Genomic DNA, 20080 nt, shown 5'->3' on the forward strand with positions numbered 1-20080 from the left:
CTTTTTAGTATGATGAGTACATTTGGGTGAGGTGGTTTGTCCTTATTACAGGGCATCTTCATACTGATACATACATTTTAACATGCTGTCATGCTTGGCCACTTTTGTGTCCTGAAAATGTTGCATTCAGCTTTACAATTTTGACTTATTCTAAAATCGAATCTATGTCTCCGATACTTACTTCACATTTGTAGCTTACACTCACAGCTTAGATCTAAGAGATTAAGAGACTTAGATCAGAGAGAAAATGTCACCCTTATCTGCATCTTTAGCTGGCTCACATCTGTTGCTCCTATATCTATCTTGCATTTGTTCCTACTAGCCATGGGTCTCATCTTTAGCTCCTAGTGTAAAGCTCACATCTGTAGCTCCTATATCTATGTCCTATATTTGGTCCTCCTAGCCTTGGGTCAGATCTATAGTTCCTACTGCAAGATCACATCTGTTGCTCTTACTTGCATTTGTTCCAGTAGGAACAAATGGCTAGACCTATGGCTAGTAAGCCATAGGTCGCATCTTTACCTCTTTGTGTTAGCTCACATCAGTAGCTTCTATATCTATGTCCTATATTTGGTCCTCCTAGCCTTGGGTCAGATCTATAGTTCCTACTGCAAGATCACATCTGTTGCTCCTACTTGCATTTGTTCCTACTAGCCATAGGTCGCATCTTTACCTCCTAGTGTAAGCTCACATCTGCAGCTCCTATATCTATGTCCTATATTTGGTCCTCCTAGCCTTGGGTCATATCTTTAGCTCCTACTGCAAGCTCACATCTGTTGCTCCTATCTCTAAGTCGCATTATTGTTAATTTGCATCTGTAACCCACTTGCAACTTCACTCACCACTTAAGGATTCTGCTGGGAAAGAAAAACAAACCATTTACAGGTGTCGTTTTTACAAAGACAATAATGACTTTATCTTTTTTATCTTAACAATAAAATGGTAATATTAAATACGATACAATATAATATAACAATCTCGTGTCACTTTGTTCGCATGCGATGAACTTCTAAAATATTGAACCGATTTTAATCAAATTTTGCACATTTTATGCAGTTTGATCCAACTTGACCTCTTTTTCGATTCGTGGGCCTTAATATTTTTTGAAGTTATACTTCTTTTGGCGCGATGGAGAAAAATTATGAGAGTGAATTTTTACGATGCGCGCCCATACCGACACCTGAATTCTACATCGTGAAGTTAGTTATAGGTGGCATGAAAATCGATAACTATGTTCAAGTTGTATATTCTAGTATTTTAATATTTAGAACACGTGTTTCGTAGTACAATTAAACAGTGTGAATAAATAAATATTATTTTGGTGTTTTTATTAAATCAATTTAATATACGACGGTGATAGTATTTACTAATAATTTATTAGTATATCTATATATATTGAATATTAGTGATAAAACTGATTTGAATAAACTGTTTTGAGTGCATTTATAGATTTGAGGTTAATTGTCGGTATGTATAATTTATTTACATCGTTGATTAAAAATTATTACATTATTATCTAAATAATATTTTTTTTTAAGTTATATTTCTTTTGGCGCGATGGAGAAAAATGATGAGAGTGAATTTTTACGATGCGCGCGCACACCGACTCCTGAATTCTACATCGTGAAGTTAGTTCTAGGTGGCATGAAATCGATAATCCCATCGATACCCAAAGTTTATTTGACTATGACTTTGAAGAGAAGCCCATCGGTCGCCAGCTAGTACATATATATAAATATTGTTATTGTAATTAGATACTTTAGGTTTGAAGAACTTTAGAATAGTATTTCGTACTATTAACCTCGCTTGATAACGTTTTACTTCTGCCGTATAAGCACGAACGTGAAAGATTTGATTGTTTGCATTGAATAGGCTCAGAAACTACTGAACCGATTTGAAAATTCGTTCACTGTTGGGAAGGTACACTATGCCCGGGTGACAAAGGCTTTATTATATGTTCAAAAAGTAGGGATCCCTACTAAAATTCCAATATTGTAACCCAATGTGTAAAGAATTACCTACAATATTCGTACGCTGCAAAAACTATATTTTTTTATGGAAAAGGAGGACAACCGAGTGTACGGGTCACCTGGTGTTAAGTGATCACCGCCTCCCACATTCTCTGGCAACACCAGAGAAATCACAGGAGCGTTGCCAGCCTTTAAGGAAGGTGTACGCGCTTTATTTGAAGGTACCCATCGCGTGTCGTCCCGGAAATACCGCACAAGGACGTTTAAAGATAATAATGTACTACGTCTTTGTAGAACACAATATCATTATTTACAAAAAGTTTTCATAACAGTCTATATTCTTTCATATTAAAAATTTAATTAAAATGCCGCTACTGCGTGCTTAGTCCTGTGTGTACCCGGACGAAGTCGCGGGGCATCAACTAGTGTTACATAATATGAATAATTAGTTGCCCTCAAATAACTTCAGTCGTCAGAATATAATAGACTAGCTGACCCGGCAAACGTTGTTTTGCCATATAAAGTATAATTCACGGGATAGTTTTATAAGTAATAAAATATTGCCTATATTAAAGCCTGTACATCATTTTGTTCTATTGTCAATAGTTTTTGCAGCGCACGCAAAAAAAAGGTTTTCGATTTTACACCCTGTGTTACAAAATAGCAATTTTATTACGGATCCCTAATTTTGAAAAAAAATAATAGCCTTTAGCCTTCCTCGATAAATAGACTACCCAACACTGAAAGAATCATCATATCGGACCAGTAGTACCAGAGATTAGCGCGTTCAAACAAACAAACAAACAAACAAACACTGCAGCTTTATGCTGCTTTATGCAAATAAGGGACGAGACAAGCAGGACGTTCAGCTGATGGCAATTGATACGCCCTGCCCATTCCAATGTAGTGCCACACAGATAAACATTACATTGACATGTTTTTCATACATCATTATAACTTTAATCCAACTACAAGTCAATAACAGAAAAAGGGTTTTTTTCTCTGATTTACTTCACTAAAAGTGAAAGATTACAATAAAACATAGCTTTCACTACTCAATAATCCTTGTTAGTTTATGCAGTCTCGAGAACTCCCCATGACTAGACATATAACAAACTAGAAATAGATGACTATGACATATGACTAGATAGACTATGAGATATAACAAAGTTTAAATCTTTATCTACGCCACAATCCTCTATTAAAGATTCTAAAACAGTTAGCTTATTGCCAACATTAAAACACCCAATGTCCTAATAACCATAACATCATCCAAACGAGTGTTGTAATGAAATTCAGTACAACATTATATCATCCGTTTAATAAAACACTCCTTTGGATGATATTATCGTACTAGGACTGGCTTTATTAATGTTAGCAGTAAGCAAACTGTATCAGAATCTTTTATAAAGGATTTATATTCTGGGTTTAGATAAAGTCTTGTATGTAACTTTTGATAAATATCAAACAAATATGAAACATACTATAGTAAGGCCAACGAGATTACATAAAGAATGTAAACAAACGGACCGTTACTGAGTCATATTATCATAAATACGGCTGATTCGGATTCTTCCTATGAATCATCTTTGTCTTAACAGACGACGACAGCGTTTAGGATAGGGATATATCCATAATTTGTATATAATTTATTCAAATTAAAATGTTTTGAAGCCCTGTAATTTTGTTTACATTCTTTATTTCGTCTCGTTGGCCTTACTATACACACAAACTTATAAACATTACAAGGAAATCTATGTTATTCTTCAGTGTTTCTTTTATGCTCTCTTCTATCTTGTTTGCTGTGTGTTGATAGAAGTTAGTAGCGAGGTTTTCCAGCCGTGAGATACCTGTAGAGACGAGCTTGTGATTTGCTTAAACTACAAAAGCCCGGAACTACAGGGTAGATCACGAATGTGCCAAGTTATTTCTTCTTTCTTCTTCTATCTTCATGATTCGTAATAAGGAACATTTAAGAGCTAACTGCGGTCTATGGTTTCGACTTATATTTGTGTTCAATTCTATGTACTTATAGGGTTTTCCCACCTTAAATAACTGTTTAATAATTTTTATCTATCTTGCCTTATTTATTAAAGAATGTTATAAATGTTTATTGTTAATTCTGCTAAGTTTACAAAATTGAACAGTGAAACGCGAGTAACTCTACTTCGAGAGTTCGACGAATCAACAGCTTCTTTTTTATGGACCTGGAGGACAAATGAGCTTATGGGTCATCTGATGTTAATTGATGACCGCTGTCCAAATTATCTTGCAACACCGGAAGAATCACAGGAGCATTGCCGGAAGAAAGGTTAATGCACTTTTTTGAAACTTGTACATGGTTTTTTGTATAATAAGTTTTCTTTTGAGACAAAATAAAATATTTAAAACACCAGACTTTGGTGCTCGTGCTGATGAGCTCTAAACAAAATTTCTTAAAGGCCGGCAACGCTCCTGTGATTCCTCTATTGTAAGATAATGTGGGCGGTTGTGATCACTCAACACCAAGTGACCCGTACACTCGTTTGTCCTCCTTTTCCATAAAAAAAACACTAATAAATAAATATTGTAAAATTCATTAGACGTTAATATTTATTGTTGTATCTATTATATTGTATTGTACTTAATTTTAAATTTAACATTTGCTACATTACTGGGCAAATGAGACTTAACATATAACATTATGTCTCAAGGTGAAGAGCGCAATTGTAGAGCCGCTCAGAATTTTTGGGTATTTTCAAGAATCCTGAGCGACACTGGATTGTATTGGGCAGGGTGTATCAATTACCATCAGCTGAACGTCCTGATTGTTTCGTCCCGAATTGTGAATTTTAAAAAAATACTAACTTTACAAGTTAATATAGTAAGAAAGTTAACAGTTATTGAATAATGTGTAACCGTACTGTACCGTAACTGTACACTTATGTATATTTTTTATTTTTTTGTGTTTTTATGTATGAACCTGCGATTGTTGGATTTCTGAATAAATAAATAATTGACATAAGTAGCTGCGGAGATTTTATAAAGCTATGTATTCAATTCTTCTGCAAGGGAGCATAGGCGGCAGGGATCACGTATTAACTAGCTTTAGATTACAGGTAAGGTAACATTTTAATAAGTTATCTGACCTGCCTGATCTACCACCTATCATCATCAGCCGGAAGACGCAAACTGCTGGACAAAGGCGTCCCCCAAAGATTTCCACGAAGATCAGTCCTGCTCTGCCCTCATCCAACATATTGCGGCGATCTTGACCAGATCGTCGGGCCGACCATCACTGCGTTTTCCATTACGTGGTTGCCATTCGAGGACTTTACTGCCCCAACGGCCATCTGTACGTCGAATTATGTGCCCTGCCCACTGCCACTTCAGTTTCGCAATCATTTGGGCTATATCGGTCAATTTGATTCTCCTACGGATCTCCTCATTTCTGATTCGATCCCGCAGGGAAACTCTCAGCATAGCCCTCTGAGTGACCATGAGCTTTCTCATAAGGCCCATAGACCACTTCTGCGTACCCTAAGTCATCACTGGCAACATACACTGGTTGAAAACCTTCGTCTTCAACCATTGTGGTATTTGGGACGAGAAGATTTTACGGAGCTTCCAGAACGCTGCCCATCGGAGTTGGATTCGACGAGTGACTGCTTTCGCAAAATTGGACCTGCCTAACTGGCTTGTTTGTACGAGGGTAGACTTATTCTTCGACAATTTCGAGAGTACAGTTCCCAATTGTTAGGGGAGTAAGTGCGACATGAACATTTGACATAATCGTCGTCTTGTCCATGATCATTTTGATACCTATCTGATCTACCTATAACTGCATAATATTATTGTCATGTATCCAAATATATACTGCTATTGCATCAATTTGTTGCTCTTTTCTAGATAAATAAAAATTTAATTGAATAGTCTTAGATTATTTTAGATAGGTACTATCAACACTTCAATAATAATCTCGGAACAACCCAATATTTATGACTTTATATAACATAGGATATTATGTTGTGTAACAACGTATTAAAGAATATACAGCATCTAGAAGAAAAATTTACGAAATAAAACAAATTTCAATATTGGGAGGCATTTAATTATTCATTGTTCGTTAGGTAATATAAGCTAACTTTAAATTGTCATACAAATTTTAATCGAGATATAACAGCGAAATATGGAACGATCTATCTTATTACAAAATAACAACTTATTTCATATTACATACATACACATATTATTTGATAAATACTCTGTGTAATTTTATTACTTCAGCTTTTAAATAGTTTTACCTATTCTCTAAATATCCTTCAATAACTAATCGGGTCACTTTTCAAATTTTAAACCAGTCAAACTAGATTGAATTTTCTTTCTTTTCACCTGTATAGAGTTACTGATATATGAAATTTTTATTATTAAGCTTATCCAATTAAAACACAACAAAAAAATAAACTAAAGTGATGAATTGATGTATATACCTACCCTACCCCCAAAAAACCAAATGTAATTAGGTTACCATTTGATTACATAAAAGATATTGTAAACAGTACGAATAGAGTATATTTTTAATTCTTATGAATTGTCAATCTTGTTTACATAAAAAAGAGCGAATAAAAAATTAAAAGCATTATTTTTTACAAAATAATATTGATCAAATCTAATTTAAACCAGTGATTTAATATCCTATTTTGCTTAAAAAGACAATAAATTTGAATTTACAATACCTATGAACGAAATATATTATAATTCAGATTAAATCACATTACCAACAATAGATAAGCATATACTAAATACTATAGTACATATATCTATAGATAAAAATTCATAAAGGAACGATTAATATTCAATTTAAGGAACATAATATTAGTCAAAATAACCGACATAGTCCAAACGATTGCGAAACTGAAGTGGCAGTGGGCAGTACATAGTTCGACGGACAGATGGCCGTTGGGGCAGTAAAGTCCTCGAATGGCGACCACGTACCGGAAGACGCAGTGTTGGCAGGCCCCCCACAAGATAGACCGACGATCTGGTCAAGATCGCCGGAATACGTTGGATGAGGGCAGCGCAGGACCGATCGTCGTGGAAATTTTTGGGGGAGGCCTTTGTCCAGCAGTGGACGTTTTCCGGCTGATAATAATGGTGATGATGAATATTAAAGATAATGTTAGAAATATGATATGCTTAGATTGTAATAGCAAACACTCGGTGCCCGCAAGGCGATGTGTATGTGCTCTTTGTTGCACTTACAAAAAATACTTTTAGAAGACATAATGATTACACTATTGTGTTGATATTGATATTATGAAACCGCATTTAATATAGAACTACGGGGATGGAATGTTGGAATACTATCGGAACGCCATGATACCCGGTTCTACCTCGTCGCTAATAAACTTCAGTGAAAAATCTATATACATAAAAATGAATTGCTGTTCGTAAGTCTCGCTAAAGCTCGAGAACGGCTGGACCGATTTGGCTAATTTTGATCTTGAATTATTTGTGGAAAGTTCAAGGAAGGTTATGAATAAATATGTAAATGCTCAGAATTAAATAAAAACAACAATTTTATTTTTCCTTTTATGTGTCCCCAATCGTTCAGAAATAAATTGAAAGAATAGTTTAAAATGAATAACTAATTAGAATCTTTATATTATCTTTTTAACTTTCTCAGGAGGTAAAAAATAAACTTAATTTTAGCTAACTATAGTTGATAGATTAACTACAGTTGTTAACTCTCTATCAGAATATTTATATTTAGATTGATAAGTCATAAGTTTGAGAGTGACAATGAAGTACAAAGGCTTAGAATGCAACATGAGTTCATGAGTTCGTGCAAATCGCCTTGTGTAAGTTGATTCTTAAAGTAAAAATGAACACGGAAAACGAGCGAAATTATTTCAAAATGCATAAATACTCCAGAGTATTTATTGTACATGCCTTCGCAGCCATTTGTATTATACGTTAAAATTAGTTCTTTGGACACCCGCGAGTGGCGCTTCACGTAGACATAAAAATTTTGCTGTCAAACATATGGAACAGCTTGTCCAGTGGTATTTATACAGGTCTGTGATAGCAAGTGACTACGTTGGACGGTGACAGAACGGTCTAATAGGCGTATTCTCATTTCACACAACATTCAATACAAATATGTATTATTTTTCTACCTGACACGATTCTAGCACGGTCTTGGATTGATACGTTGATTGAACGTTATTGTGTCAATGGCAATGTCAATCTGTGTGCCAAATCTTATCTTCATCCCGTCACCATCGTCTTGATAGTTGCAGTGCATGCCCCACACAAACCTCTCTAGAACCGAATTTGTCGCCTCTCTTCAAACAAATTCGGATCTACAGGGTAGATGTAGGGCACTAATATTGATGCCGATGGACACCAACTTGTTTTGACTTACACCATCCCTGAAATATAAACTTCAATACGAATACAAATCACTTTTGGAATGTCTTTAAAGTTTAATAGCAGAAAATATTTGTTTATCTATACGATATCTAAATTACTTTATACATCTTTTGTTGAATTACATTACTTTATAAGCATTGTATTGTGCTTTGCAAACAATTAAAATATATTAATATAACGTAAAGGAAATTTATGGGTTTACCAACTAGCATAGGAGATGGTAATCACCTACCATCATGTGAATCTTATTTCATTATACTTGATGAATAAGCCCTAAGAGCTAGGAACAATTAAATTAAATTTAATATTTTATTATTAAATATTAAACTATTAATTATATAAGCCCTTTTATGACTAGATAAGTATATCGTCAGATTTTGAATACTGTCATCTTAAATTAGGTGAAATCTGGATATTAGGAATTTGTTTTAGAGTTTTTGCTTCTTGAGCTAAATTACACTACGAAATCAATAGCTTATTGCGCTCTTTTGATTTATTAGTCACCCACTAGATTAATCTAAAAATAATTATATAGAAATTATCTCTTTCGCGGTTCACAAAAGATATGAAATTTACATGAGATTAAGTTTTTATAGCACTAAGAGCAATTCCTAATTAAATACCGGTTAAGGCTATTTTTTTAAATTTCCAGATATATAGATATTGTAAATGAACTTTAATCTTATCTTTACTAAGTGAGGTAATATTAATAAACTGAAGATATTTTCAAAGAACCAAGAAGAGCTACTGAACCAATTCATCACAACAGTTCATGCAATAACAGATACAGATGGTCCGCATCAGGCATAAAATTTAAATTTAAATTTAAATCTTTTTCTTTTTAGATATGCTTAATATTAATAACAAGTCAGATATAGAAAAATATCTACTGACTATATTCTTAGCTACACAGACCATACGTATTTGGAATATTGTAGGTAATATTACTATTATTTACTTAAACTTATCTGTATAATATTGTAATATTAAATAAATAAGTAAAAATTATACGTCAGCATCGAATTCAGGTAGCGCCTTCCACATCTGGAAATCAAAGAAAAGTTGGTGAAATTAAATATGAAAAAAAATAATAATAAAGCACATAATTAAAAAAAAACAAACTATATCGTTATATATAAACTAACTATCTGCACAACCCTAAATAATTATATACCAAAATATTTAGGGATGTGCGCATAAATTATCGATTGTGTTAATTATAATAACACATCTAGACGATACTTGCATAAAACGTTAATAAGATATGACGTAATGCATATTTGCTGTCATAAAACAATCACACTGAGATAATATTAATTACTTACAAGCACTGAAATTTATGAACTATTCGATAAATAATTAGATGGAATGAAACAGAAAACAGTATATCGATACGATACGATCAACAGCGGAAAGGAAGCGCCTTCCGTGAGCGAAGGAATGCGTTTTAGATGGTGTATGCTAATCAATATTCAACAATGAACGTGCATGTACTCGGTAATATTTCGCAATTATTGCATCACCGTGACTCATTACTTTAGTACCTACATGTTATTTGTATCTAGGTAGAATTTATTACCAGTATGTAAAAATTAACAAGTGACTTATTTGTTTTTTTAATACTGGTCTATTTCTGCAAATTAATAATTCTTTTTATTAGCTGTCACAAAATTGAAATTATGTAAAAGTTTGCGTAAAGCGTATATCAAATATTAACTGTTACCAGAACAGATCAACTAGCAAGAATTAAAAAGCTTATAAAAAGTTACACCAAAAAGCAAACACTGGAACTCACTTGATAGTAATTTTATCCATATGTGTGACAACATGAAGATTTTAATCGAATTAATCGGATATGAGAAAATGTAACAGTTATTACGAGCCCCAATTAAAAGTATCGAGTCGTGATATCTCGAGCACGTCACTATGTCTAAGGAGTTCGCAATACATGATTCGCCAAGGTTGGTATATCGCTGCCATCCGGCAACGCGTCGCTCCCAACTGGGTCAGAGGACGCGCATGCTCAGATCTCTCTCAGGACACAAGCAATAAGACCGCCCCCGCCCTACTCAATGAATGGCTCAGACCCCCACTTCAAAGCCCCAGAATAACTCGACCCACCCTTTTATAAATTTGGTGCACAAAGACTATTATAAACTTAAAATACAAAAGCTCTACTTGAAGTGGTTAGTAGCAGATTTAATCCCTCATTTGAAATAGAAGTCACGATATCAAACTCCGTAAGCGATTTAATCCTATTTGAATTATTTTGAAATGATTTTGATCCAAAAAGACAAGACTATAAAAAAGCAAAGTAAATATTAAACTCACCGAGACGAATTCCAAAAAGTAATTAATAAAACTAGATGTAGGCCAACGCATTGTTTTTAACGAAACGACTATTCCATTCGGACCACAACCAAAGACTGATGCGATCCAACCGAGAGCCGGTGATCATCTGATGCTGTTCTGTGCGGCGATCCGTATGAAACTATTGGTGATGAAAACTATTAGCAGGCCACTAATTATTCGGCAACCTGCATAGCCTACGATAATTGCCCCATTTAGACGTTTTGTTAGTTCTCTACACATAATTGTCTGGGAGATAGTACGAATGTGCCAAACACGAAAACGGTATTTGGAAAATATTCCTACATCGGTAACTGGAACGGCATCTGATGAAATGGATGTTAATAGGCTCGATAAAATTTTATGTGTTTACCAATAGTTAAATGTTTAATGAATACTGCGTGACTCATGAATCGGTTTATTTCCTTTAAGATTTGTATAAAAATAGATATTAATAACCGACTCATTAAAAATGTTGAAATGGTTTTTATCCTAATGCAGAAATCGCCCTTTTTAGAAGTTGTACTGACCTTTTGAATTAAGATTAAGCTATAAATTATTTAAAAAAATATACAAAATATGCAGTTTATATCTATATATTGTAATAAAGCTTATATACAACACAATAAGAATAATATATATGTTGTCCCATTAAATGAGCTTTCGGCGCAACTGCAGTTTTAACAGCTAAGTATTAAGAAGATATGAACTATTCAAGGCATTCTATTGTAGGCATGTTTAAAATAAATTTAACCTTACTTGATTAAATAAATTTTTTGGACCAAAAACTGTTTTCTTTATTGTTTTTATGAACTTGTTTTCAATTTTCATTCTTCTATTTTTTCAATTAAACGTACAAAAATTACAAATATTGACGGCTAATTTATTTTTCTTCATTAAATATATTTCTAAAATTTTACTAAATTGCTTTAGAAAAGTGAAAGTTAAAATGCTAATGAAACCAACCAAGAATGTTAATTGAGGCACTAATAAGTAGAACCTATACGAGGCTGTTAATTTTGCCTTCAAAAAGCACCTTTGTTTAAAGTAATAATACAGAATGAATTCTTTAGATGAGTATACACGAATGTATTTATTTAGATAAAAAATCACAATTAAATTTCAACTAAAACTTGAATGATTTACTCTTAAATTACATGCAATATGTATAGTATCTCAGGATATTTAAAAATAAATTAAAATGCTCTACTTACATTAAAATATTAATCCGGATCTTCGTAAGACGATGCCTATTCCAGCTCCTGAAATTTTATATTTTTTTATGAAAATCGTGTGTGATAAAAAATATAACCATGGGTTCTTAGTACTACTAGACGTTTTATTGAAATTGAAGGCTTCCAACAATGGAAACTGACCTTGTTCATCCTGCTTGATACGCGCCAAACAGGCGTTTACTTGTCAGTAGTCATTCCCGTCAAAAATGGCTGCCGTACGTACGGGAAACGGAAACACACGAACAATTACGAACTAGAAGGGATAGAATAACCCATGCGCATGTGCAAAAACGAGACAGGAGACGGGTCTTGGCAATTCCAGCGCTTGAACAGAGACAGATACATCCAACTAAACGTGCGAGTGAGAGAGACGGACGATTCATCTATAGTACAATATAGGGTGGAGCTGTCTGGACACTCGGGACGGCGCGGCGCAGATGGCAACAAAAAGGGTCCAGTTCGAAATAAAATTTGGGAATAAATTGAACGACATTTTTGCCACATTGCCCCGAAGCCCTTTCGAGGACACCTTTCGTTTGTAGCTTGTTACAGTTCATAGAATCCTACGAGTTACGTTCAGGACTATTTTTAACAGTCCGTATCTTTCCGTACCTATTCGTAATTTAATGGGTTAAAGATTCCATCGCTTACGCAATAGACGAGTCATAGTACAAGTTAGAACATATGGTATTTTTAATTCGACAAAACGCGATTTGCTTATCGGAATTATTCATATTCAAGTCACGGGGTCACTGACATAGGATTATTGTGTCCTTCCTGTTAACTTATTCAACTGTCATATTTAGACAAACGCGACTAATTCGAATGGCGTAGTTTTTTATTATGCCTATTAAACGAGTTTATTTTGTTGCTAAATATATTGTAGTATTTACTGCAGCAGTGAAATTAAGTCTAAAATGTGAATACATCATTTTATACCAGTGGTAGCAGGACTTTGCTCTTAATAGTGATTTTCATTATTATAAGACTAGAAATAAGGGATTGCTTGTAACTTATTCTAGTAGGCTTCATAAGATACATAATAGCTTTAAGGGTAAATGTATACACTTCTATAATAGAGTCCCAGCAACTGTTCAGGCATTTTCTATAAATAAATTTAAATGTTTCATAAAAAAATGGCTCTGTCGTAAATCCTATTACTCCACTGCTAAATATCTAAATGATCGGACAGCCTGGGACTAGATTGTGATTATTTTATAGCGATAGAACTGACTGTACAATATTGTATATTTTTATTGAAAAGAGCGCAAAAAAAAGAATGCTGGGAGAGTTTCTTGCGCCGCTTCTTCTCTCTCAGAGCGCCATTTGTTTCCGAAGCGGTAGTAGTATCTAGTAGTTATTAGAAATGACATCAATCAGTTTTGACAAAACAAATGCCTTTTATGCCTTTTCTTTCTAGTTTAAAAGCACTGCAGAAATCGCAGTGCTCCTCAGAATTAGGGTTTTTCAGGTCATAAAAAATATAAATAAATCAGTCTATATATTTTATAAGTAATTTCCACCTATATATTGACTCATCACGTTATCTCTGGAACCATAAGGCGTAGAGACTTTTAGGCGTTAGAGAATTTGTTAAGAATATTCCTTTCGCCGAGTAGAGGTCAGGTAGAGTAGGTTTTAAAAATTCCAACCGCAATTTTTTTTTAATGAACAGAACAACGTCTGTCGGGTCAGCTAGTAATTAAATAAGTGGTCTTTATATTTTCATTTCTAACACAAACATACTGCAGTCAAATTAACCTTTAACTTTCTTTAATAAACAATCGATATATGAATAAAACACAGGACTTAATTCAAAATTATATCAAGAAATTTTGAGATGTATCGAATTTATAAGTCTAAACTGTTTTGAGGTTTTTTAAAGAGGGGGTGAAAAGGTTAACGATCAAACCGAAAGCGATAGAGACTTATCTACGATATATAAATATATTTATTTTTTATTACTTTTTATTACATATTTAAAACGCTTTTTAACTTTGAACATGAAATCAAAAATACTTGTTTTCGTAGGTAGATCACATTATACTTGAAATGTCATTTTTATAATGACAATATATCACATGATTCACTGGACAATTACAAACTATTTTATTATAAGTATTAGTTCCTCTCACGAGCATTACATTTTGGAAAAAAATTGTGGATTTACTAATTTAAATTTAATATTTATAATGACGATTCAGAAGCGCTTAGTTTAAGCATAGGTATTTGAATAAAATTTCTTTGACTTTGAATACTTTTTATTTCATTGATAATTAATTCATTTATAATGAATATTTTTTTGCGTGGAGCATCTTCATTCTGTGTATGTGTGTGTGTTAAACACAAATTTAGTTTCAAAGATGATCTGATTGTTATATTTGTTTAACCAACATTAAGCTTATATTTTTTTTTTAAATCAAAATAAGGGACGAGACGAGCAGGACGTTCAGCTGATGGTAATTGATACGCCATACCCATTGCAATGCAGTGCCGCTCAGGAATCTTGAAATACCCAAAAATTCTGAGCGGCACTACAATTGCGCTCGTCACCTTGAGACATAAGATGTTAAGTATCATTTGCCCAGTAATTTCACTAGCTACGGCGCCCTTCAGACTGAAATACATTATGTCTAATTTTTAATACAAGATTGTATTTATTTTTGACAATAATATTTTATTTTTAATACCGAATTATAAACATTCATAACAATTTTATCATTATTAATTTTAAAGCAAGACTATGACGGTAACCTAATTCATCCCAAAATTTACATATTGATTTAGTTTTGAGATAAGACGTAAAGGTAACGGAAGCTGCCGTGTTTGCGTCCGTAATATCGTATCAAAAGAGATTAAGCCTGCATATTGTTTGTCATCCACTTAACAAGTAGCTCCTGATAAAACTTTATTTAACTAAGATAGCCGGGATTATCTCAGGAGTGAAATACGGCACTTGTGTTAAAAAGTTAAATGGAAAAAGTTTATAATAGAGTCAATCACATGATTGTTCAAAGCAGCTGGATTATACTGTTTAGTTGACGACCTTGTTAATTGAACAATTAGTACGGCTGCTAATAATAGCACAGTAAATTGTGTTATAACTATATGGTAATTCTATGTTTTGAATTTATATAATATAATATTGACACACTTTTATACAAATTTATCTTGCCCCAAACTAAGCATAGCTTGTACGATGGGTACGCTACAACGATATATTTAATAGAATATACTTACATACACATACATAAATAGGTAGATCCATGACTCAGAAACAAACATCTTTGCCCAAAATCAATTTTCCCAGTTATATCATTAGCTGCAATTGATACATTTGACGGGTGGGAATCGTACCGGGAGCACTTTGGAGAGGTCGACGCTAGCCTAAAGTCAAGAACCCATATGTCAATTTATTTATATATTTACAGAGAAACATCCATATATATTAGTTAATGTATAAGTAGAGAACAATATGTCTTATGTGTTTCTGGAAGAAACAGTCAGCTCTGGCAGCAATCATCTTTAGGATGCTGTTACTGCTAACACTTTCCATTTTTTTTTCACCATGGTATACGTAGATATAGAAAATAAGAAATAACTACTTAAACATATTTCTTGAAAAAAAATTATATTGTATCGTAGAGCCAACGATTTTTTTGTTGGGTTGCTCTAGAAAGGTATCATATTAGTATTTTGAAAGGAATAAGGATTTGTTCGGAATGTCTTCGCTTATCATATTCAAATTCAAAAATATTTTTTTTCAATATAGGATATAAAATCACTTATTGAAAATCAGAAACTCCCACCCATTCCAAAAGGTAGACCTGAGAAGAACTGGCGCAAAAAACTCAGCGGGCTTCTTTTTTTTTATATAAAAATACGGTTACAATGTAAAATCGTAGAGTAAAATTTATTATTTAATAGCCTGTGGGCGGTCGCTCTATTCCCAGTCTGTGTAATCATTAAGAAAGTCATTTACGTTATTGTAACTTTTACAACGCAAATGGTTTTTTAAATTTTTTTGAAATTCGAAATACATTTTTTTGAAAATTATCTGGTATCTTGTTGTAAAAGCATATACAACGCCCCTGAAAAGACTTACTAACACAACTTTGTCGAGTAGTAGGCATTATAAGTCTATGTTTCTTCCCCATGTTAACATTATGGTTAGGACAGTTTCTAGCAAATTCATTTATTATCATCTTACGTCGTTAATAATGTTCCTTTGGAACAGGCGTCATCAGTTCGTCATCTTGGTATAATCATATTGATAACATTATACTTAAGTCTTGGAAAATTCTGGGTTTTATTAAGCGTACTTGCAAAGATTTCAGAAATCCATTTGCAATTGTGTGTCTTTACAATGCATTGTAACGAAGTGCACTTGAATACGTTTCACCGGTTTGGAATCCCCAATATAATGTCTATATTGATAGATTAGAGCGTATTCAACGTAATTTCACTCGCTTTATAGCTTTTAAAGACAAAACCTGCCCTTATCGTGCAAACTATAAAACAAGACTGGACCATTTCAATATGAATTCGTTGGAGATAAGACGAAAAATAACTGATGTATCTACTTTACATAAAATTATACATGGTAGAATCTTATCCCCAGAATGTCTTATAAATTTAAATCTTACAGTCCCTAGAAATAGACCAAGATTCCCTATTAAAAATATTTTCAGCCCATTAATCAGTAGAACTAATATAAGTAAAAACGCCCGCTTAAACATAATTATGAGCTCTTATAACGATATTACTGCAAAAAATGGTAATATAGATATTTTTCATATGACTAATATCAATAAATTTAAAACCGACTGCATTAAAATATTAAGATCTTAGTTATGTAAGTTAAATATAAGAAATAAACTAATGTATTGCTGTATAGTTATAAATTATATAAATCTCTTTTTTTAATGTAGTAACGTATTTAAGTAATTTAATATCATCATTTTTGTTTAACTCTTCATTTCTTTAATTTTAATTGTTCAACTTTGTTATTCTTTTCGCACTATTGTAAATGTTGTTTACACCTTGTAAAGACATGTCATATTGTACTATCCCTTGTGTACTTGCTAAAATTTTAATTTTATAATGATGTGTTGTTGGTGTAACTTTCTAAATAAAAAAATAAAAAAACTGCCTATGTACTTACATAACAATATCAAAAATATATTGACAGACAACAGTCAATGTGTTTATTTCTTTTAATTTTTCTCTCAATGTTTCATTCAATATCAATGTGGCACTACCTCTATTCAATAGAGCAAACTTTAATTACTAATTATATTATTTCATACATACAGCTTTATCATGATAGCTGTAATTATGTACAGTTAAATATTCAGTACATAACGTTATGTATCAGAATATAATGAGAGCCTTTGACTTCGCACATGCGTACTTGTTACTATATTATCGACCAGGATGAAGGCTGTACCGCGCAGACTCCGAAATATCCAATAACCTAAGACAATAAAATATAACATGATATTCAATTAAAATTTAACTAGAGAACCATTGCTTTCAATGTAGGAATTTCATATTTCATCTGAAGGGTGCCGTAGCTAGTGAAAATACTGTGCAAATGATACTTAACTTCTTATGTCTGAAGGAGACGAGCGCAATTGTAGTGCCGCTCTGAATTCTTGGGTTTTTCAGAGTCCTAAGCATTGGTGCATTATAATGGGCAGGGCGTATCAATTACCATCAGCTGAACGTCCTGCTCGTCTCGTCCCTTATTTTCATAAAAAAATGTTTTATAGTAGTCTTTATATCCTATACCTATTGGAATTAGGAATACATAACATAAGTATATATCTTATGAGTTTATTTTTATTAGCTAACTAGGTGACCCGACAGACGTTGTTCTGTATATAATAAATAAAATAATGTTTTTATATGAATTTGTCAATAATATATCATAACATCAAAAATTACTTCGTAAAATATGCACCCTGTTGTCATAATGAAATTGTTTCACAGCAGAACTGTCAAACCGTGCGTCAATAAATTCTCTCATAGATATTATGTAGGGAAACATCAAAGGAAAAACAAATTTGTTGTTTTTAATTAATTTATCAGCATTTTCCTATTTATTTACCTTTTAAACCTTCTCTGGACTTGCACAAATAATTCAAGACCAAAATTAGCCTAATCGGTCCAGCCGTTCTCGAGTTTTAGCGAGACTAACGAACAGCAATTCATTTTTATATATATAGATTATAAATTTATTATATAAGTATAAGTAAATTCTTAAATTCCTATGGAAAGAAGTTTGCTAGGGACTAAGAAGATGCGTGATAATATATAGGTAAGGCTTAGTACAAAAATATGCGACGCACTAACTCTCGCCTTAAAACTTAAATGGCAATGGGCTTGACACCTTAAGTTATTTATAAGTTTATTTGAATATTTATAGTTGTAAAAAAATTGAGGTTGACAGTTAACCTCTATTTTGAGCAACGCACGCACACTAACGCGAAGCGACATACAAATTGCGAGTGTAAAACGTAGCTTGTCACGCACTAAAGTAATAAACCAGGCCTGTTTTCATTGGTTGTCTAGCAGCAAGAATCTCTCACTATCATTGCTTGACACATATCTCGATTGACTGATAATAGGTGGATCAAAGGAACATTATGGATGGGACCAGAGTTGAGAAGAAATTTTGACAGACAAAAAAACGGTGGACTGATACTCCTCAGCTTCCAGCGAGGACTTGCTACGCTCGAGCTGATAATAAAAAAAGAAATGGAGGAGATTTTCGCCCAAGCAGGCCTCAATATAAGAATTTTGAAGAAAAGGTAAGGAAAAAACTTAGTAAGATATATATATTTGAAAAACATTTTTTTTAACTTGAGATATGTTTGATTAAAATGCTTATTAAATTAAATTTATTTTATTTTATAAGATAACTTTGATAAGATATTATGTAAGTGAGGGTTGGTTCACCAAGATACTTGCTTAGGTAGGTACTTAGATACAGATGTATTCCATATTACGGTTCGCTTTTGTTCAATTTCTTTGTTTAAGTTTTTTCTTATATTTATGTTATTCAATTAAGTAATTTTAACTTTAGAATACAATTAAGAATACACTAGTTTTATTTACAGCCTAAGGCCGAAAAGGACAAGTTTCTTGGGCCGCTTCATCTCTCTCAGAGCGCCATTTGTTTCCGAAGCGGTAGTTCTATCTAGTATATTAGAAATTACATCAACAATAATTCTAAAGAAATCAATTTTGAGAAAATAAATGCCTTTTATGCCTTTTTACATTTTCGGTTTACATTAATCGTAGTTAATAGCCACGTTGGACTTTGAAACATCAGAAAATGAATTAATTAATCATTAAATGCATTGTCAATTCAAATACATAAATAAATTTGTTACAGGTTCCGACTAGGCTAGCAGAAAATTGTAGATGTTATCCGTGTCAGGCCCTCCGAGAATAAAGCGAGAAAAGAACAATATGTTTATATATTTTACAACACCTATAAACATTCCTTAGATTTGGGAGGCAAATAATTATTGCCAGTCTTATTATATATCAATATTTGGTATTTTTTCCTGGAATTATAGATAATATTGTTTATTGTGAACGGAAAGACTATATTTTGTACAATACACAGCACTTTGGTAATAGAAAAACTAAAACATGAAGTCTCTATTTCTTTCGTTCTCTGCACCCTCGGTAACCTCGGATACGATACCCATATTGCTGAAATCATAATATTTCGCGGCGGCCATCTTGGATAAAAAAAAAACTGCGTTTACTGCACATGACGTTATGCGACAGATTTGCCATCTAAATTTGTAAATGATTAACTACTAAACGAACACATCACCCAATTTCAAAAATACATAGGTATTAAAAAAAAACAAAATTCAAACTTGCTAAAGTATCAAATTCATTTGATTCCCGCAATTAACTTTAAGTACGTGTATGTGTTTGAGCGGTGTCAGTGTAGTGGTGCGATTCGATACCTCTCTGTTTTGAGAACGCGTCCATGAACGGTTGACATATTGTAAAAAAAGGAAAATTATGTTTAAATTTGATGTGTTGTAGATTTAATGTGATGGATCTTCAAAATAGGTGACACTT

The 20080-nt window shown here is 32.9% G+C and overlaps 1 long non-coding RNA gene across 1 annotated transcript in view; it reads right to left on the reverse strand.

Moving 5' to 3' along the window:
• Nucleotides 1-6038: 6038 nt before the first annotated feature.
• The window catches only part of LOC126966908 (uncharacterized), a 28834-nt gene continuing 14792 nt past the window's right edge, over nucleotides 6039-20080 (reverse strand). The window contains exons 2-4 of the long non-coding RNA XR_007729845.1: nucleotides 10716-11995; nucleotides 9396-9428; nucleotides 6039-8383 (exon numbers count right to left, since the gene is read on the reverse strand). This is a non-coding gene — a long non-coding RNA (uncharacterized LOC126966908). The remainder of the gene's footprint in view (nucleotides 8384-9395; nucleotides 9429-10715; nucleotides 11996-20080) is intronic.

The sequence above is a fragment of the Leptidea sinapis genome, chromosome 11 (assembly GCF_905404315.1).
Source record: "Leptidea sinapis chromosome 11, ilLepSina1.1, whole genome shotgun sequence".
Lineage (NCBI taxonomy): Eukaryota > Metazoa > Arthropoda > Insecta > Lepidoptera > Pieridae > Leptidea > Leptidea sinapis.